The following is a 21,915-nucleotide window of genomic DNA, read 5'->3' on the forward strand; positions in this document are numbered from 1 at the left end:
CCGGGACCACTCACTTCCACACCAACAACCTTCTTCCTATGGAATCTTCCCACCCACACTCACATACCAGCTACCACAGCCATCCACACCAGAGCTCCTTCTCCAACACCTTATGGGTGCCCGACCATCAACCACTTCACACACACACACACACACACACACACACACACACACTCCTCCGCTTCCACACTATGCTGCCACAATTTCTCCAAACGAGCTTCAGGGTGTTCACAGGACTTGAACTCACAACCTCTCTGCTCCAAGGCAGCAGCTCTAACCATTAGACCATGAGAGCTTCATGGAAACTAGCAAGGATGACTGTGGTCTTGGCCTGTTTTGACAAAATCATTTTTTTCCCCACCGGTTCATATACATTTGACTGGGATAGTACAGGCAAGCCGAGAGCTAGTTCGGACTTAGCTTCGAATCCCCCCTCTGTGCGGTTACCCTGGCAAGCCATGTGTTGCGGGGGTATAGCTCAGTGGTAGAGCATTTGACTGCAGATCAAGAGGTCCTTGGCTCAAATCCGAGTGCCCCCTAACACACATTTTTTTGCTTTACGACTTAACCATATCCTACATATGTAGTGGTGGTGGTGGGGGGGAGGCGCCATAGGAAGAAGGTTGTTGGTGTGGAAGTGAGTGGCCCTGGGTGGTGGGCTGAAGGGCTGGAGGCAGTGGTGGTAGTTGGTGTGAAGGGCTGGAGGCAACGTTGAGGTACAAACAAGCCACATGTTGTGGGGCTGAAGCTCAGTGGTAGAGCATTTGACTGCATGTAAAGAGGTCCGAGTGCCCGTAACACACATTTTTTTTCTTTACAAGCTTAACCGTATCCCACATATGTAGTTTATTGCAGAAAATTAAAAATGTTGAGGTACAGATGAGCTGCATGTTGCGGGGGTATAGCTCAGTGGTAGAGCATTTGACTGCAGATCAAGAGGTCCTTGGTACAAATCCGAGTGCCCCCTAACACATGCATGCTTTTTTTTCCTCTGTGCAGTTGCTCTGTGTGCCAAAACAGGCCAAGACCATGGTCGCCGCATATGCCTGACAAGCAGCTCCCACGGCATAGTGGTTAGAGCAGCCACCTTGGAGCGAAGAGGTTGTGAGTTCGAATCCTGTCAAGACCCTGAAGATGGCAGCTGTTAAAAGAGATGGATCGTGAGAACCTGGGATGTCTGGTGGATTGGAAGATATTGGTGCATGGATGGACTGAGGCGAGGTGGATGTCAAGGAGAGCAGTTGTCGAGGTAAGTGGTTGGAGGAAGGTGTAGTTGTGGGGCATTGTGGAAGGTGGACTGAGGCGAGGAGGATGTCAAGGAGAGCAGTTGTCGAGGTAAGTGGTTGGAGGAAGGTGTAGTTGTGGGGCATCGTGGAAGGTGGACTGAGGCGAGGAGGACGTCAAGGAGAGCAGTTGTCGAGGTGAGTGGTTAGAGGGCGTTGCGGAGGAAGGTGTAGTTGTGGGGCATCGTGGAAGGTGGTCCACTGCCTGGAATGGAGGATTCTAGGTTGGGGATCTGCCAAAAGTGGTGTTGTGTCTGTCGAAGCATGTGGGATGTTGAAAATAAAAAGATGGGGGATTTTATTTGCCTTTTTTTTGTTTTGTTTTTTTTTTTATCAAGAAAACCTCCTCTGCAATCCACCATTGCCTCCAACCCTTCACACCAACTACCACTACTGCCTCCACACCAACTACCACCACTGCCACCAGCCCTTCACACCAATTACCGGGACCACTCACTTCCACACCAACAACCTTCTTCCTATGGAACCTTCCCACCCACACCACCACCACTCATGGGATTGGAAGATATCGGTGCATGGATGGACTGAGGCGAGGTGGATGTCAGGAAGAGCGGAATGGAGAGCAATGTCCCTGAAGACCCTGGAGCATGTCGCTGGATGGACTGAGGCGAGGAGGATGTCAAGGAGAGCAGTTGTCGAGGTAAGTAAGTGGTTAGAGGGCGTTGCGGAGGAAGGTGTAGTTGTGGGGCATCGTGGAAGGTGGTCCACTGCCTGGAATGGAGGATTCTAGGTTGGGGATCTGCCAAAAGTGGTGTTGTGTCTGTCGAAGCATGTGGGATGTTGAAAATAAAAAGATGGGGGATTTTATTTGCCTTTTTTTTTTTTTTTTTTTTTTATATCAAGAAAACCTCCTCTGCAATCCACCATTGCCTCCAGCCCTTCACACCAACTACCACTACTGCCTCCACACCAACTACCACCACTGCCACCAGCCCTTCACACCAATTACCGGGACCACTCACTTCCACACCAACAACCTTCTTCCTATGGAACCTTCCCACCCACACCACCACCACTCATGGGATTGGAAGATATCGGTGCATGGATGGACTGAGGCGAGGTGGATGTCAGGAAGAGCGGAATGGAGAGCAATGTCCCTGAAGACCCTGGAGCATGTCGCTGGATGGACTGAGGCGAGGAGGATGTCAAGGAGAGCAGTTGTCGAGGTAAGTAAGTGGTTAGAGGGCGTTGCGGAGGAAGGTGTAGTTGTGGGGCATCGTGGAAGGTGGTCCACTGCCTGGAATGGAGGATTCTAGGTTGGGGATCTGCCAAAAGTGGTGTTGTGTCTGTCGAAGCATGTGGGATGTTGAAAATAAAAAGATGGGGGATTTTATTTGCCTTTTTTTTATATCACGAAAACCTCCTCTGCAATCCACCATTGCCTCCAGCCCTTCACACCAACTACCACCACTGCCTCCACACCAGCTACCACCATTGCCACCAGCCCTTCACACCAACTACCACCCAGGAACCGGGACCACTCACTTCCACACCAACAACCTTCTTCCTATGGAATCTTCCCACCCACACTCACATACCAGCTACCACAGCCATCCACACCAGAGCTCCTTCTCCAACACCTTATGGGTGCCCGACCATCAACCACTTCACACACACACACTCCTCCGCTTCCACACTATGCTGCCACAATTTCTCCAAACGAGCTTCAGGGTGTTCACAGGACTTGAACTCACAACCTCTCTGCTCCAAGGCAGCAGCTCTAACCACTAGACCATGAGAGCTTCATGGAAACTAGCAAGGATGACTGTGGTCTTGGCCTGTTTTGACAAAATCATTTTTTTCCCCACCGGTTCATATACATTTGACTGGGATAGTACAGGCAAGCCGAGAGCTAGTTCGGACTTAGCTTCGAATCCCCCCTCTGTGCGGTTACCCTGGCAAGCCATGTGTTGCGGGGGTATAGCTCAGTGGTAGAGCATTTGACTGCAGATCAAGAGGTCCTTGGCTCAAATCCGAGTGCCCCCTAACACACATTTTTTTGCTTTACGACTTAACCATATCCTACATATGTAGTGGTGGTGGTGGGGGGGAGGCGCCATAGGAAGAAGGTTGTTGGTGTGGAAGTGAGTGGCCCTGGGTGGTGGGCTGAAGGGCTGGAGGCAGTGGTGGTAGTTGGTGTGAAGGGCTGGAGGCAACGTTGAGGTACAAACAAGCCACATGTTGTGGGGCTGAAGCTCAGTGGTAGAGCATTTGACTGCATGTAAAGAGGTCCGAGTGCCCGTAACACACATTTTTTTTCTTTACAAGCTTAACCGTATCCCACATATGTAGTTTATTGCAGAAAATTAAAAATGTTGAGGTACAGATGAGCTGCATGTTGCGGGGGTATAGCTCAGTGGTAGAGCATTTGACTGCAGATCAAGAGGTCCTTGGTTCAAATCCGAGTGCCCCCTAACACATGCATGCTTTTTTTTACAGCTTAACCACATCCTACATATGTTGTTTATAGCAGACCCCCACTAGCTTTACACTGCAAGATTTTGGTCGCCTCATCCAGTTGATGAGCAGCCACCCTGGAGCGCAGAGGTTCAAGAGGTCCTTGGTTCAAATACAAATGCCCGCTAATGCACAATTTTTTCTTGGTGGGGCATTGTGGTCAGACAGAAAAGAACCATACAACTTCCTCTGTAGTATAAAGCAGCTGATAAGAGTAAAGAGCTTTAAATACAAGTCATTTACTAATCTGTCTAACTTTTTGGCACCAGTTAATTTAAAAAAAAAAAATTGACACACGAGTATCCCTTTAAGATCTACGAATGTAACTCTTTGATCTTTTTGTGGTTTGACAAAACTTACATCTAAGTTACATTTATAGATTGAACCCACCACCTTCACACTGTAAGGTGGCAAGGCTAACCACTTAGCATTCAGAGATCTTGACATAGCCAGTTGAGAGCTAGCTCCACCTTAGGTTGGAGTCCCCCCCCCCCCCCTTTCCTCTGTGCAGTTGCTCTGTGTGCCAAAACAGGCCAAGACCTTGGTCGCCGCATATGCCAGACAAGCAGCTCCCACGGCATAGTGGTTAGAGCAGCCACCTTGGAGCGAAGAGGTTGTGAGTTCGAATCCTGTCAAGACCCTGAAGATGGCAGCTGTTAAAAGAGATGGATCGTGAGAACCTGGGATGTCTGGTGGATTGGAAGATATCGGTGCATGGATGGACTGAGGCGAGGTGGATGTCAAGGAGAGCAGTTGTCGAGGTAAGTGGTTGGAGGAAGGTGTAGTTGTGGGGCATTGTGGAAGGTGGACTGAGGCGAGGAGGATGTCAAGGAGAGCAGTTGTGGAGGAAGGTGTAGTTGTGGGGCATCGTGGAAGGTGGACTGAGGCGAGGAGGACGTCAAGGAGAGCAGTTGTCGAGGTGAGTGGTTAGAGGGCGTTGCGGAGGAAGGTGTAGTTGTGGGGCATCGTGGAAGGTGGTCCACTGCCTGGAATGGAGGAGTCTAGGTTGGGGATCTGCCAAAAGTGGTGTTGTGTCTGTCGAAGCATGTGGGATGTTGAAAATAAAAAGATGGGGGATTTTATTTGCCTTTTTTTTGTTTTGTTTTTTTTTTTTTATCAAGAAAACCTCCTCTGCAATCCACCATTGCCTCCAACCCTTCACACCAACTACCACTACTGCCTCCACACCAACTACCACCACTGCCACCAGCCCTTCACACCAATTACCGGGACCACTCACTTCCACACCAACAACCTTCTTCCTATGGAACCTTCCCACCCACACCACCACCACTCATGGGATTGGAAGATATCGGTGCATGGATGGACTGAGGCGAGGTGGATGTCAGGAAGAGCGGAATGGAGAGCAATGTCCCTGAAGACCCTGGAGCATGTCGCTGGATGGACTGAGGCGAGGAGGATGTCAAGGAGAGCAGTTGTCGAGGTAAGTAAGTGGTTAGAGGGCGTTGCGGAGGAAGGTGTAGTTGTGGGGCATCGTGGAAGGTGGTCCACTGCCTGGAATGGAGGATTCTAGGTTGGGGATCTGCCAAAAGTGGTGTTGTGTCTGTCGAAGCATGTGGGATGTTGAAAATAAAAAGATGGGGGATTTTATTTGCCTTTTTTTTTTTTTTTTTTTTTATATCAAGAAAACCTCCTCTGCAATCCACCATTGCCTCCAGCCCTTCACACCAACTACCACTACTGCCTCCACACCAACTACCACCACTGCCACCAGCCCTTCACACCAATTACCGGGACCACTCACTTCCACACCAACAACCTTCTTCCTATGGAACCTTCCCACCCACACCACCACCACTCATGGGATTGGAAGATATCGGTGCATGGATGGACTGAGGCGAGGTGGATGTCAGGAAGAGCGGAATGGAGAGCAATGTCCCTGAAGACCCTGGAGCATGTCGCTGGATGGACTGAGGCGAGGAGGATGTCAAGGAGAGCAGTTGTCGAGGTAAGTAAGTGGTTAGAGGGCGTTGCGGAGGAAGGTGTAGTTGTGGGGCATCGTGGAAGGTGGTCCACTGCCTGGAATGGAGGATTCTAGGTTGGGGATCTGCCAAAAGTGGTGTTGTGTCTGTCGAAGCATGTGGGATGTTGAAAATAAAAAGATGGGGGATTTTATTTGCCTTTTTTTTATATCACGAAAACCTCCTCTGCAATCCACCATTGCCTCCAGCCCTTCACACCAACTACCACCACTGCCTCCACACCAGCTACCACCATTGCCACCAGCCCTTCACACCAACTACCACCCAGGAACCGGGACCACTCACTTCCACACCAACAACCTTCTTCCTATGGAATCTTCCCACCCACACTCACATACCAGCTACCACAGCCATCCACACCAGAGCTCCTTCTCCAACACCTTATGGGTGCCCGACCATCAACCACTTCACACACACACACACACACACACTCCTCCGCTTCCACAATTTCTCCAAACGAGCTTCAGGGTGTTCACAGGACTTGAACTCACAACCTCTCTGCTCCAAGGCAGCAGCTCTAACCACTAGACCATGAGAGCTTCATGGAAACTAGCAAGGATGACTGTGGTCTTGGCCTGTTTTGACAAAATCATTTTTTTCCCCACCGGTTCATATACATTTGACTGGGATAGTACAGGCAAGCCGAGAGCTAGTTCGGACTTAGCTTCGAATCCCCCCTCTGTGCGGTTACCCTGGCAAGCCATGTGTTGCGGGGGTATAGCTCAGTGGTAGAGCATTTGACTGCAGATCAAGAGGTCCTTGGCTCAAATCCGAGTGCCCCCTAACACACATTTTTTTGCTTTACGACTTAACCATATCCTACATATGTAGTGGTGGTGGTGGGGGGGAGGCGCCATAGGAAGAAGGTTGTTGGTGTGGAAGTGAGTGGCCCTGGGTGGTGGGCTGAAGGGCTGGAGGCAGTGGTGGTAGTTGGTGTGAAGGGCTGGAGGCAACGTTGAGGTACAAACAAGCCACATGTTGTGGGGCTGAAGCTCAGTGGTAGAGCATTTGACTGCATGTAAAGAGGTCCGAGTGCCCGTAACACACATTTTTTTTCTTTACAAGCTTAACCGTATCCCACATATGTAGTTTATTGCAGAAAATTAAAAATGTTGAGGTACAGATGAGTTGCATGTTGCGGGGGTATAGCTCAGTGGTAGAGCATTTGACTGCAGATCAAGAGGTCCTTGGTTCAAATCCGAGTGCCCCCTAACACATGCATGCTTTTTTTTACAGCTTAACCACATCCTACATATGTTGTTTATAGCAGACCCCCACTAGCTTTACACTGCAAGATTTTGGTCGCCTCATCCAGTTGATGAGCAGCCACCCTGGAGCGCAGAGGTTCAAGAGGTCCTTGGTTCAAATACAAATGCCCGCTAATGCACAATTTTTTCTTGGTGGGGCATTGTGGTCAGACAGAAAAGAACCATACAACTTCCTCTGTAGTATAAAGCAGCTGATAAGAGTAAAGAGCTTTAAATACAAGTCATTTACTAATCTGTCTAACTTTTTGGCACCAGTTAATTTAAAAAAAAAAAATTGACACACGAGTATCCCTTTAAGATCTACGAATGTAACTCTTTGATCTTTTTGTGGTTTGACAAAACTTACATCTAAGTTACATTTATAGATTGAACCCACCACCTTCACACTGTAAGGTGGCAAGGCTAACCACTTAGCATTCAGAGATCTTGACATAGCCAGTTGAGAGCTAGCTCCACCTTAGGTTGGAGTCCCCCCCCCCCCCCCCCTTTCCTCTGTGCAGTTGCTCTGTGTGCCAAAACAGGCCAAGACCTTGGTCGCCGCATATGCCAGACAAGCAGCTCCCACGGCATAGTGGTTAGAGCAGCCACCTTGGAGCGAAGAGGTTGTGAGTTCGAATCCTGTCAAGACCCTGAAGATGGCAGCTGTTAAAAGAGATGGATCGTGAGAACCTGGGATGTCTGGTGGATTGGAAGATATCGGTGCATGGATGGACTGAGGCGAGGTGGATGTCAAGGAGAGCAGTTGTCGAGGTAAGTGGTTGGAGGAAGGTGTAGTTGTGGGGCATTGTGGAAGGTGGACTGAGGCGAGGAGGATGTCAAGGAGAGCAGTTGTGGAGGAAGGTGTAGTTGTGGGGCATCGTGGAAGGTGGACTGAGGCGAGGAGGACGTCAAGGAGAGCAGTTGTCGAGGTGAGTGGTTAGAGGGCGTTGCGGAGGAAGGTGTAGTTGTGGGGCATCGTGGAAGGTGGTCCACTGCCTGGAATGGAGGAGTCTAGGTTGGGGATCTGCCAAAAGTGGTGTTGTGTCTGTCGAAGCATGTGGGATGTTGAAAATAAAAAGATGGGGGATTTTATTTGCCTTTTTTTTTTTTTTTTTTTTTTTTTTTTATCAAGAAAACCTCCTCTGCAATCCACCATTGCCTCCAACCCTTCACACCAACTACCACTACTGCCTCCACACCAACTACCACCACTGCCACCAGCCCTTCACACCAATTACCGGGACCACTCACTTCCACACCAACAACCTTCTTCCTATGGAACCTTCCCACCCACACCACCACCACTCATGGGATTGGAAGATATCGGTGCATGGATGGACTGAGGCGAGGTGGATGTCAGGAAGAGCGGAATGGAGAGCAATGTCCCTGAAGACCCTGGAGCATGTCGCTGGATGGACTGAGGCGAGGAGGATGTCAAGGAGAGCAGTTGTCGAGGTAAGTAAGTGGTTAGAGGGCGTTGCGGAGGAAGGTGTAGTTGTGGGGCATCGTGGAAGGTGGTCCACTGCCTGGAATGGAGGATTCTAGGTTGGGGATCTGCCAAAAGTGGTGTTGTGTCTGTCGAAGCATGTGGGATGTTGAAAATAAAAAGATGGGGGATTTTATTTGCCTTTTTTTTATATCACGAAAACCTCCTCTGCAATCCACCATTGCCTCCAGCCCTTCACACCAACTACCACCACTGCCTCCACACCAGCTACCACCATTGCCACCAGCCCTTCACACCAACTACCACCCAGGAACCGGGACCACTCACTTCCACACCAACAACCTTCTTCCTATGGAATCTTCCCAACCATAGCCAGGAAGCCAACGGGCTTCCCATAGCCAGTTGAGAGCTAGCTCCACCTTAGGTTGGAGTCCCCCCCCCCCCCCTTTCCTCTGTGCAGTTGCTCTGTGTGCCAAAACAGGCCAAGACCTTGGTCGCCGCATATGCCTGACAAGCAGCTCCCACGGCATAGTGGTTAGAGCAGCCGCCTTGGAGCGAAGAGGTTGTGAGTTCGAATCCTGTCAAGACCCTGAAGATGGCAGCTGTTAAAAGAGATGGATCGTGAGAACCTGGGATGTCTGGTGGATTGGAAGATATCGGTGCATGGATGGACTGAGGCGAGGTCGATGTCAAGAAGCATGTGGGATGTTGAAAATAAAAAGATGGGGGATTTTATTTGCCTTTTTTTTTTTTTTTTTTATATCAAGAGCTCCACACCAGAGCTCCGTTGCGGAGGAAGGTGTAGTTGTGGGGCATCGTGGAAGGTGGTCCACTGCCTGGAATGGAGGATTCTAGGTTGGGGATCTGCCAAAAGTGGTGTTGTGTCTGTCGAAGCATGTGGGATGTTGAAAATAAAAAGATGGGGGATTTTATTTGCCTTTTTTTTATATCACGAAAACCTCCTCTGCAATCCACCATTGCCTCCAGCCCTTCACACCAACTACCACCACTGCCTCCACACCAGCTACCACCATTGCCACCAGCCCTTCACACCAACTACCACCCAGGAACCGGGACCACTCACTTCCACACCAACAACCTTCTTCCTATGGAATCTTCCCACCCACACTCACATACCAGCTACCACAGCCATCCACACCAGAGCTCCTTCTCCAACACCTTATGGGTGCCCGACCATCAACCACTTCACACACACACACACACACTCCTCCGCTTCCACACTATGCTGCCACAATTTCTCCAAACGAGCTTCAGGGTGTTCACAGGACTTGAACTCACAACCTCTCTGCTCCAAGGCAGCAGCTCTAACCACTAGACCATGAGAGCTTCATGGAAACTAGCAAGGATGACTGTGGTCTTGGCCTGTTTTGACAAAATCATTTTTTTCCCCACCGGTTCATATACATTTGACTGGGATAGTACAGGCAAGCCGAGAGCTAGTTCGGACTTAGCTTCGAATCCCCCCTCTGTGCGGTTACCCTGGCAAGCCATGTGTTGCGGGGGTATAGCTCAGTGGTAGAGCATTTGACTGCAGATCAAGAGGTCCTTGGCTCAAATCCGAGTGCCCCCTAACACACATTTTTTTGCTTTACGACTTAACCATATCCTACATATGTAGTGGTGGTGGTGGGGGGGAGGCGCCATAGGAAGAAGGTTGTTGGTGTGGAAGTGAGTGGCCCTGGGTGGTGGGCTGAAGGGCTGGAGGCAGTGGTGGTAGTTGGTGTGAAGGGCTGGAGGCAACGTTGAGGTACAAACAAGCCACATGTTGTGGGGCTGAAGCTCAGTGGTAGAGCATTTGACTGCATGTAAAGAGGTCCGAGTGCCCGTAACACACATTTTTTTTCTTTACAAGCTTAACCGTATCCCACATATGTAGTTTATTGCAGAAAATTAAAAATGTTGAGGTACAGATGAGCTGCATGTTGCGGGGGTATAGCTCAGTGGTAGAGCATTTGACTGCAGATCAAGAGGTCCTTGGTTCAAATCCGAGTGCCCCCTAACACATGCATGCTTTTTTTTACAGCTTAACCACATCCTACATATGTTGTTTATAGCAGACCCCCACTAGCTTTACACTGCAAGATTTTGGTCGCCTCATCCAGTTGATGAGCAGCCACCCTGGAGCGCAGAGGTTCAAGAGGTCCTTGGTTCAAATACAAATGCCCGCTAATGCACAATTTTTTCTTGGTGGGGCATTGTGGTCAGACAGAAAAGAACCATACAACTTCCTCTGTAGTATAAAGCAGCTGATAAGAGTAAAGAGCTTTAAATACAAGTCATTTACTAATCTGTCTAACTTTTTGGCACCAGTTAATTTAAAAAAAAAAAATTGACACACGAGTATCCCTTTAAGATCTACGAATGTAACTCTTTGATCTTTTTGTGGTTTGACAAAACTTACATCTAAGTTACATTTATAGATTGAACCCACCACCTTCACACTGTAAGGTGGCAAGGCTAACCACTTAGCATTCAGAGATCTTGACATAGCCAGTTGAGAGCTAGCTCCACCTTAGGTTGGAGTCCCTCCCCCCCCCCTTTCCTCTGTGCAGTTGCTCTGTGTGCCAAAACAGGCCAAGACCTTGGTCGCCGCATATGCCAGACAAGCAGCTCCCACGGCATAGTGGTTAGAGCAGCCACCTTGGAGCGAAGAGGTTGTGAGTTCGAATCCTGTCAAGACCCTGAAGATGGCAGCTGTTAAAAGAGATGGATCGTGAGAACCTGGGATGTCTGGTGGATTGGAAGATATCGGTGCATGGATGGACTGAGGCGAGGTGGATGTCAAGGAGAGCAGTTGTCGAGGTAAGTGGTTGGAGGAAGGTGTAGTTGTGGGGCATTGTGGAAGGTGGACTGAGGCGAGGAGGATGTCAAGGAGAGCAGTTGTGGAGGAAGGTGTAGTTGTGGGGCATCGTGGAAGGTGGACTGAGGCGAGGAGGACGTCAAGGAGAGCAGTTGTCGAGGTGAGTGGTTAGAGGGCGTTGCGGAGGAAGGTGTAGTTGTGGGGCATCGTGGAAGGTGGTCCACTGCCTGGAATGGAGGAGTCTAGGTTGGGGATCTGCCAAAAGTGGTGTTGTGTCTGTCGAAGCATGTGGGATGTTGAAAATAAAAAGATGGGGGATTTTATTTGCCTTTTTTTTGTTTTGTTTTTTTTTTTTATCAAGAAAACCTCCTCTGCAATCCACCATTGCCTCCAACCCTTCACACCAACTACCACTACTGCCTCCACACCAACTACCACCACTGCCACCAGCCCTTCACACCAATTACCGGGACCACTCACTTCCACACCAACAACCTTCTTCCTATGGAACCTTCCCACCCACACCACCACCACTCATGGGATTGGAAGATATCGGTGCATGGATGGACTGAGGCGAGGTGGATGTCAGGAAGAGCGGAATGGAGAGCAATGTCCCTGAAGACCCTGGAGCATGTCGCTGGATGGACTGAGGCGAGGAGGATGTCAAGGAGAGCAGTTGTCGAGGTAAGTAAGTGGTTAGAGGGCGTTGCGGAGGAAGGTGTAGTTGTGGGGCATCGTGGAAGGTGGTCCACTGCCTGGAATGGAGGATTCTAGGTTGGGGATCTGCCAAAAGTGGTGTTGTGTCTGTCGAAGCATGTGGGATGTTGAAAATAAAAAGATGGGGGATTTTATTTGCCTTTTTTTTTTTTTTTTTTTTTTATATCAAGAAAACCTCCTCTGCAATCCACCATTGCCTCCAGCCCTTCACACCAACTACCACTACTGCCTCCACACCAACTACCACCACTGCCACCAGCCCTTCACACCAATTACCGGGACCACTCACTTCCACACCAACAACCTTCTTCCTATGGAACCTTCCCACCCACACCACCACCACTCATGGGATTGGAAGATATCGGTGCATGGATGGACTGAGGCGAGGTGGATGTCAGGAAGAGCGGAATGGAGAGCAATGTCCCTGAAGACCCTGGAGCATGTCGCTGGATGGACTGAGGCGAGGAGGATGTCAAGGAGAGCAGTTGTCGAGGTAAGTAAGTGGTTAGAGGGCGTTGCGGAGGAAGGTGTAGTTGTGGGGCATCGTGGAAGGTGGTCCACTGCCTGGAATGGAGGATTCTAGGTTGGGGATCTGCCAAAAGTGGTGTTGTGTCTGTCGAAGCATGTGGGATGTTGAAAATAAAAAGATGGGGGATTTTATTTGCCTTTTTTTTATATCACGAAAACCTCCTCTGCAATCCACCATTGCCTCCAGCCCTTCACACCAACTACCACCACTGCCTCCACACCAGCTACCACCATTGCCACCAGCCCTTCACACCAACTACCACCCAGGAACCGGGACCACTCACTTCCACACCAACAACCTTCTTCCTATGGAATCTTCCCACCCACACTCACATACCAGCTACCACAGCCATCCACACCAGAGCTCCTTCTCCAACACCTTATGGGTGCCCGACCATCAACCACTTCACACACACACACACACACACACACACACACTCCTCCGCTTCCACACTATGCTGCCACAATTTCTCCAAACGAGCTTCAGGGTGTTCACAGGACTTGAACTCACAACCTCTCTGCTCCAAGGCAGCAGCTCTAACCACTAGACCATGAGAGCTTCATGGAAACTAGCAAGGATGACTGTGGTCTTGGCCTGTTTTGACAAAATCATTTTTTTCCCCACCGGTTCATATACATTTGACTGGGATAGTACAGGCAAGCCGAGAGCTAGTTCGGACTTAGCTTCGAATCCCCCCTCTGTGCGGTTACCCTGGCAAGCCATGTGTTGCGGGGGTATAGCTCAGTGGTAGAGCATTTGACTGCAGATCAAGAGGTCCTTGGCTCAAATCCGAGTGCCCCCTAACACACATTTTTTTGCTTTACGACTTAACCATATCCTACATATGTAGTGGTGGTGGTGGGGGGGAGGCGCCATAGGAAGAAGGTTGTTGGTGTGGAAGTGAGTGGCCCTGGGTGGTGGGCTGAAGGGCTGGAGGCAGTGGTGGTAGTTGGTGTGAAGGGCTGGAGGCAACGTTGAGGTACAAACAAGCCACATGTTGTGGGGCTGAAGCTCAGTGGTAGAGCATTTGACTGCATGTAAAGAGGTCCGAGTGCCCGTAACACACATTTTTTTTCTTTACAAGCTTAACCGTATCCCACATATGTAGTTTATTGCAGAAAATTAAAAATGTTGAGGTACAGATGAGCTGCATGTTGCGGGGGTATAGCTCAGTGGTAGAGCATTTGACTGCAGATCAAGAGGTCCTTGGTTCAAATCCGAGTGCCCCCTAACACATGCATGCTTTTTTTTACAGCTTAACCACATCCTACATATGTTGTTTATAGCAGACCCCCACTAGCTTTACACTGCAAGATTTTGGTCGCCTCATCCAGTTGATGAGCAGCCACCCTGGAGCGCAGAGGTTCAAGAGGTCCTTGGTTCAAATACAAATGCCCGCTAATGCACAATTTTTTCTTGGTGGGGCATTGTGGTCAGACAGAAAAGAACCATACAACTTCCTCTGTAGTATAAAGCAGCTGATAAGAGTAAAGAGCTTTAAATACAAGTCATTTACTAATCTGTCTAACTTTTTGGCACCAGTTAATTTAAAAAAAAAAAATTGACACACGAGTATCCCTTTAAGATCTACGAATGTAACTCTTTGATCTTTTTGTGGTTTGACAAAACTTACATCTAAGTTACATTTATAGATTGAACCCACCACCTTCACACTGTAAGGTGGCAAGGCTAACCACTTAGCATTCAGAGATCTTGACATAGCCAGTTGAGAGCTAGCTCCACCTTAGGTTGGAGTCCCCCCCCCCCCCTTTCCTCTGTGCAGTTGCTCTGTGTGCCAAAACAGGCCAAGACCTTGGTCGCCGCATATGCCAGACAAGCAGCTCCCACGGCATAGTGGTTAGAGCAGCCACCTTGGAGCGAAGAGGTTGTGAGTTCGAATCCTGTCAAGACCCTGAAGATGGCAGCTGTTAAAAGAGATGGATCGTGAGAACCTGGGATGTCTGGTGGATTGGAAGATATCGGTGCATGGATGGACTGAGGCGAGGTGGATGTCAAGGAGAGCAGTTGTCGAGGTAAGTGGTTGGAGGAAGGTGTAGTTGTGGGGCATTGTGGAAGGTGGACTGAGGCGAGGAGGATGTCAAGGAGAGCAGTTGTGGAGGAAGGTGTAGTTGTGGGGCATCGTGGAAGGTGGACTGAGGCGAGGAGGACGTCAAGGAGAGCAGTTGTCGAGGTGAGTGGTTAGAGGGCGTTGCGGAGGAAGGTGTAGTTGTGGGGCATCGTGGAAGGTGGTCCACTGCCTGGAATGGAGGAGTCTAGGTTGGGGATCTGCCAAAAGTGGTGTTGTGTCTGTCGAAGCATGTGGGATGTTGAAAATAAAAAGATGGGGGATTTTATTTGCCTTTTTTTTGTTTTGTTTTTTTTTTTTTTATCAAGAAAACCTCCTCTGCAATCCACCATTGCCTCCAACCCTTCACACCAACTACCACTACTGCCTCCACACCAACTACCACCACTGCCACCAGCCCTTCACACCAATTACCGGGACCACTCACTTCCACACCAACAACCTTCTTCCTATGGAACCTTCCCACCCACACCACCACCACTCATGGGATTGGAAGATATCGGTGCATGGATGGACTGAGGCGAGGTGGATGTCAGGAAGAGCGGAATGGAGAGCAATGTCCCTGAAGACCCTGGAGCATGTCGCTGGATGGACTGAGGCGAGGAGGATGTCAAGGAGAGCAGTTGTCGAGGTAAGTAAGTGGTTAGAGGGCGTTGCGGAGGAAGGTGTAGTTGTGGGGCATCGTGGAAGGTGGTCCACTGCCTGGAATGGAGGATTCTAGGTTGGGGATCTGCCAAAAGTGGTGTTGTGTCTGTCGAAGCATGTGGGATGTTGAAAATAAAAAGATGGGGGATTTTATTTGCCTTTTTTTTATATCACGAAAACCTCCTCTGCAATCCACCATTGCCTCCAGCCCTTCACACCAACTACCACCACTGCCTCCACACCAGCTACCACCATTGCCACCAGCCCTTCACACCAACTACCACCCAGGAACCGGGACCACTCACTTCCACACCAACAACCTTCTTCCTATGGAATCTTCCCAACCATAGCCAGGAAGCCAACGGGCTTCCCATAGCCAGTTGAGAGCTAGCTCCACCTTAGGTTGGAGTCCCCCCCCCCCCTTTCCTCTGTGCAGTTGCTCTGTGTGCCAAAACAGGCCAAGACCTTGGTCGCCGCATATGCCTGACAAGCAGCTCCCATGGCATAGTGGTTAGAGCAGCCGCCTTGGAGCGAAGAGGTTGTGAGTTCGAATCCTGTCAAGACCCTGAAGATGGCAGCTGTTAAAAGAGATGGATCGTGAGAACCTGGGATGTCTGGTGGATTGGAAGATATCGGTGCATGGATGGACTGAGGCGAGGTCGATGTCAAGAAGCATGTGGGATGTTGAAAATAAAAAGATGGGGGATTTTATTTGCCTTTTTTTTTTTTTTTTTATATCAAGAAAACCTCCTCTGCAATCCACCATTGCCTCCAGCCCTTCACACCAACTACCACCACTGCCTCCACACCAGCTACCACCATTGCCACCAGCCCTTCACACCAACTACCACCCAGGAACCGGGACCACTCACTTCCACACCAACAACCTTCTTCCTATGGAATCTTCCCACCCACACTCACATACCAGCTACCACAGCCATCCACACCAGAGCTCCTTCTCCAACACCTTATGGGTGCCCGACCATCAACCACTTCACACACACACACACACACACACACACACACACACACACACACACACACACACACACTCCTCCGCTTCCACACTATGCTGCCACAATTTCTCCAAACGAGCTTCAGGGTGTTCACAGGACTTGAACTCACAACCTCTCTGCTCCAAGGCAGCAGCTCTAACCACTAGACCATGAGAGCTTCATGGAAACTAGCAAGGATGACTGTGGTCTTGGCCTGTTTTGACAAAATCATTTTTTTCCCCACCGGTTCATATACATTTGACTGGGATAGTACAGGCAAGCCGAGAGCTAGTTCGGACTTAGCTTCGAATCCCCCCTCTGTGCGGTTACCCTGGCAAGCCATGTGTTGCGGGGGTATAGCTCAGTGGTAGAGCATTTGACTGCAGATCAAGAGGTCCTTGGCTCAAATCCGAGTGCCCCCTAACACACATTTTTTTGCTTTACGACTTAACCATATCCTACATATGTAGTGGTGGTGGTGGTGGGGGGGAGGCGCCATAGGAAGAAGGTTGTTGGTGTGGAAGTGAGTGGCCCTGGGTGGTGGGCTGAAGGGCTGGAGGCAGTGGTGGTAGTTGGTGTGAAGGGCTGGAGGCAACGTTGAGGTACAAACAAGCCACATGTTGTGGGGCTGAAGCTCAGTGGTAGAGCATTTGACTGCATGTAAAGAGGTCCGAGTGCCCGTAACACACATTTTTTTTCTTTACAAGCTTAACCGTATCCCACATATGTAGTTTATTGCAGAAAATTAAAAATGTTGAGGTACAGATGAGCTGCATGTTGCGGGGGTATAGCTCAGTGGTAGAGCATTTGACTGCAGATCAAGAGGTCCTTGGTACAAATCCGAGTGCCCCCTAACACATGCATGCTTTTTTTTCCTCTGTGCAGTTGCTCTGTGTGCCAAAACAGGCCAAGACCATGGTCGCCGCATATGCCTGACAAGCAGCTCCCACGGCATAGTGGTTAGAGCAGCCACCTTGGAGCGAAGAGGTTGTGAGTTCGAATCCTGTCAAGACCCTGAAGATGGCAGCTGTTAAAAGAGATGGATCGTGAGAACCTGGGATGTCTGGTGGATTGGAAGATATTGGTGCATGGATGGACTGAGGCGAGGTGGATGTCAAGGAGAGCAGTTGTCGAGGTAAGTGGTTGGAGGAAGGTGTAGTTGTGGGGCATTGTGGAAGGTGGACTGAGGCGAGGAGGATGTCAAGGAGAGCAGTTGTCGAGGTAAGTGGTTGGAGGAAGGTGTAGTTGTGGGGCATCGTGGAAGGTGGACTGAGGCGAGGAGGACGTCAAGGAGAGCAGTTGTCGAGGTGAGTGGTTAGAGGGCGTTGCGGAGGAAGGTGTAGTTGTGGGGCATCGTGGAAGGTGGTCCACTGCCTGGAATGGAGGATTCTAGGTTGGGGATCTGCCAAAAGTGGTGTTGTGTCTGTCGAAGCATGTGGGATGTTGAAAATAAAAAGATGGGGGATTTTATTTGCCTTTTTTTTGTTTTGTTTTTTTTTTTTATCAAGAAAACCTCCTCTGCAATCCACCATTGCCTCCAACCCTTCACACCAACTACCACTACTGCCTCCACACCAACTACCACCACTGCCACCAGCCCTTCACACCAATTACCGGGACCACTCACTTCCACACCAACAACCTTCTTCCTATGGAACCTTCCCACCCACACCACCACCACTCATGGGATTGGAAGATATCGGTGCATGGATGGACTGAGGCGAGGTGGATGTCAGGAAGAGCGGAATGGAGAGCAATGTCCCTGAAGACCCTGGAGCATGTCGCTGGATGGACTGAGGCGAGGAGGATGTCAAGGAGAGCAGTTGTCGAGGTAAGTAAGTGGTTAGAGGGTGTTGCGGAGGAAGGTGTAGTTGTGGGGCATCGTGGAAGGTGGTCCACTGCCTGGAATGGAGGATTCTAGGTTGGGGATCTGCCAAAAGTGGTGTTGTGTCTGTCGAAGCATGTGGGATGTTGAAAATAAAAAGATGGGGGATTTTATTTGCCTTTTTTTTTTTTTTTTTTTTTTTATATCAAGAAAACCTCCTCTGCAATCCACCATTGCCTCCAGCCCTTCACACCAACTACCACTACTGCCTCCACACCAACTACCACCACTGCCACCAGCCCTTCACACCAATTACCGGGACCACTCACTTCCACACCAACAACCTTCTTCCTATGGAACCTTCCCACCCACACCACCACCACTCATGGGATTGGAAGATATCGGTGCATGGATGGACTGAGGCGAGGTGGATGTCAGGAAGAGCGGAATGGAGAGCAATGTCCCTGAAGACCCTGGAGCATGTCGCTGGATGGACTGAGGCGAGGAGGATGTCAAGGAGAGCAGTTGTCGAGGTAAGTAAGTGGTTAGAGGGCGTTGCGGAGGAAGGTGTAGTTGTGGGGCATCGTGGAAGGTGGTCCACTGCCTGGAATGGAGGATTCTAGGTTGGGGATCTGCCAAAAGTGGTGTTGTGTCTGTCGAAGCATGTGGGATGTTGAAAATAAAAAGATGGGGGATTTTATTTGCCTTTTTTTTATATCACGAAAACCTCCTCTGCAATCCACCATTGCCTCCAGCCCTTCACACCAACTACCACCACTGCCTCCACACCAGCTACCACCATTGCCACCAGCCCTTCACACCAACTACCACCCAGGAACCGGGACCACTCACTTCCACACCAACAACCTTCTTCCTATGGAATCTTCCCACCCACACTCACATACCAGCTACCACAGCCATCCACACCAGAGCTCCTTCTCCAACACCTTATGGGTGCCCGACCATCAACCACTTCACACACACACACACACACACTCCTCCGCTTCCACACTATGCTGCCACAATTTCTCCAAACGAGCTTCAGGGTGTTCACAGGACTTGAACTCACAACCTCTCTGCTCCAAGGCAGCAGCTCTAACCACTAGACCATGAGAGCTTCATGGAAACTAGCAAGGATGACTGTGGTCTTGGCCTGTTTTGACAAAATCATTTTTTTCCCCACCGGTTCATATACATTTGACTGGGATAGTACAGGCAAGCCGAGAGCTAGTTCGGACTTAGCTTCGAATCCCCCCTCTGTGCGGTTACCCTGGCAAGCCATGTGTTGCGGGGGTATAGCTCAGTGGTAGAGCATTTGACTGCAGATCAAGAGGTCCTTGGCTCAAATCCGAGTGCCCCCTAACACACATTTTTTTGCTTTACGACTTAACCATATCCTACATATGTAGTGGTGGTGGTGGGGGGGAGGCGCCATAGGAAGAAGGTTGTTGGTGTGGAAGTGAGTGGCCCTGGGTGGTGGGCTGAAGGGCTGGAGGCAGTGGTGGTAGTTGGTGTGAAGGGCTGGAGGCAACGTTGAGGTACAAACAAGCCACATGTTGTGGGGCTGAAGCTCAGTGGTAGAGCATTTGACTGCATGTAAAGAGGTCCGAGTGCCCGTAACACACATTTTTTTTCTTTACAAGCTTAACCGTATCCCACATATGTAGTTTATTGCAGAAAATTAAAAATGTTGAGGTACAGATGAGCTGCATGTTGCGGGGGTATAGCTCAGTGGTAGAGCATTTGACTGCAGATCAAGAGGTCCTTGGTTCAAATCCGAGTGCCCCCTAACACATGCATGCTTTTTTTTACAGCTTAACCACATCCTACATATGTTGTTTATAGCAGACCCCCACTAGCTTTACACTGCAAGATTTTGGTCGCCTCATCCAGTTGATGAGCAGCCACCCTGGAGCGCAGAGGTTCAAGAGGTCCTTGGTTCAAATACAAATGCCCGCTAATGCACAATTTTTTCTTGGTGGGGCATTGTGGTCAGACAGAAAAGAACCATACAACTTCCTCTGTAGTATAAAGCAGCTGATAAGAGTAAAGAGCTTTAAATACAAGTCATTTACTAATCTGTCTAACTTTTTGGCACCAGTTAATTTAAAAAAAAAAAATTGACACACGAGTATCCCTTTAAGATCTACGAATGTAACTCTTTGATCTTTTTGTGGTTTGACAAAACTTACATCTAAGTTACATTTATAGATTGAACCCACCACCTTCACACTGTAAGGTGGCAAGGCTAACCACTTAGCATTCAGAGATCTTGACATAGCCAGTTGAGAGCTAGCTCCACCTTAGGTTGGAGTCCCTCCCCCCCCCCTTTCCTCTGTGCAGTTGCTCTGTGTGCCAAAACAGGCCAAGACCTTGGTCGCCGCATATGCCAGACAAGCAGCTCCCACGGCATAGTGGTTAGAGCAGCCACCTTGGAGCGAAGAGGTTGTGAGTTCGAATCCTGTCAAGACCCTGAAGATGGCAGCTGTTAAAAGAGATGGATCGTGAGAACCTGGGATGTCTGGTGGATTGGAAGATATCGGTGCATGGATGGACTGAGGCGAGGTGGATGTCAAGGAGAGCAGTTGTCGAGGTAAGTGGTTGGAGGAAGGTGTAGTTGTGGGGCATTGTGGAAGGTGGACTGAGGCGAGGAGGATGTCAAGGAGAGCAGTTGTGGAGGAAGGTGTAGTTGTGGGGCATCGTGGAAGGTGGACTGAGGCGAGGAGGACGTCAAGGAGAGCAGTTGTCGAGGTGAGTGGTTAGAGGGCGTTGCGGAGGAAGGTGTAGTTGTGGGGCATCGTGGAAGGTGGTCCACTGCCTGGAATGGAGGAGTCTAGGTTGGGGATCTGCCAAAAGTGGTGTTGTGTCTGTCGAAGCATGTGGGATGTTGAAAATAAAAAGATGGGGGATTTTATTTGCCTTTTTTTTGTTTTGTTTTTTTTTTTTATCAAGAAAACCTCCTCTGCAATCCACCATTGCCTCCAACCCTTCACACCAACTACCACTACTGCCTCCACACCAACTACCACCACTGCCACCAGCCCTTCACACCAATTACCGGGACCACTCACTTCCACACCAACAACCTTCTTCCTATGGAACCTTCCCACCCACACCACCACCACTCATGGGATTGGAAGATATCGGTGCATGGATGGACTGAGGCGAGGTGGATGTCAGGAAGAGCGGAATGGAGAGCAATGTCCCTGAAGACCCTGGAGCATGTCGCTGGATGGACTGAGGCGAGGAGGATGTCAAGGAGAGCAGTTGTCGAGGTAAGTAAGTGGTTAGAGGGCGTTGCGGAGGAAGGTGTAGTTGTGGGGCATCGTGGAAGGTGGTCCACTGCCTGGAATGGAGGATTCTAGGTTGGGGATCTGCCAAAAGTGGTGTTGTGTCTGTCGAAGCATGTGGGATGTTGAAAATAAAAAGATGGGGGATTTTATTTGCCTTTTTTTTTTTTTTTTTTTTTTATATCAAGAAAACCTCCTCTGCAATCCACCATTGCCTCCAGCCCTTCACACCAACTACCACTACTGCCTCCACACCAACTACCACCACTGCCACCAGCCCTTCACACCAATTACCGGGACCACTCACTTCCACACCAACAACCTTCTTCCTATGGAACCTTCCCACCCACACCACCACCACTCATGGGATTGGAAGATATCGGTGCATGGATGGACTGAGGCGAGGTGGATGTCAGGAAGAGCGGAATGGAGAGCAATGTCCCTGAAGACCCTGGAGCATGTCGCTGGATGGACTGAGGCGAGGAGGATGTCAAGGAGAGCAGTTGTCGAGGTAAGTAAGTGGTTAGAGGGCGTTGCGGAGGAAGGTGT

The 21,915-nt window shown here is 49.8% G+C and overlaps 5 non-coding genes across 5 annotated transcripts; all 5 read left to right on the forward strand.

Annotated features, from left to right (window-relative positions):
- Positions 1 to 3,646: 3,646 nt before the first annotated feature.
- Positions 3,647 to 3,718, forward strand: TRNAC-GCA (transfer RNA cysteine (anticodon GCA)). The gene has a single exon. It is a non-coding gene; the product is annotated as a tRNA-Cys (tRNA).
- A 3,185-nt stretch (positions 3,719 to 6,903) lies between these two features.
- TRNAC-GCA (transfer RNA cysteine (anticodon GCA)) lies at positions 6,904 to 6,975 on the forward strand. Its single transcript has one exon. It is a non-coding gene; the product is annotated as a tRNA-Cys (tRNA).
- Positions 6,976 to 10,405: 3,430 nt separating this feature from the next.
- On the forward strand, positions 10,406 to 10,477 carry TRNAC-GCA (transfer RNA cysteine (anticodon GCA)). The gene has a single exon. It is a non-coding gene; the product is annotated as a tRNA-Cys (tRNA).
- Positions 10,478 to 13,683: 3,206 nt separating this feature from the next.
- TRNAC-GCA (transfer RNA cysteine (anticodon GCA)) lies at positions 13,684 to 13,755 on the forward strand. The gene has a single exon. It is a non-coding gene; the product is annotated as a tRNA-Cys (tRNA).
- Positions 13,756 to 19,793: 6,038 nt separating this feature from the next.
- Positions 19,794 to 19,865, forward strand: TRNAC-GCA (transfer RNA cysteine (anticodon GCA)). Its single transcript has one exon. It is a non-coding gene; the product is annotated as a tRNA-Cys (tRNA).
- Positions 19,866 to 21,915: the final 2,050 nt, after the last annotated feature.

This window comes from Hyla sarda, chromosome 2 (genome assembly GCF_029499605.1).
Source record: "Hyla sarda isolate aHylSar1 chromosome 2, aHylSar1.hap1, whole genome shotgun sequence".
Classification (NCBI taxonomy): domain Eukaryota; kingdom Metazoa; phylum Chordata; class Amphibia; order Anura; family Hylidae; genus Hyla; species Hyla sarda.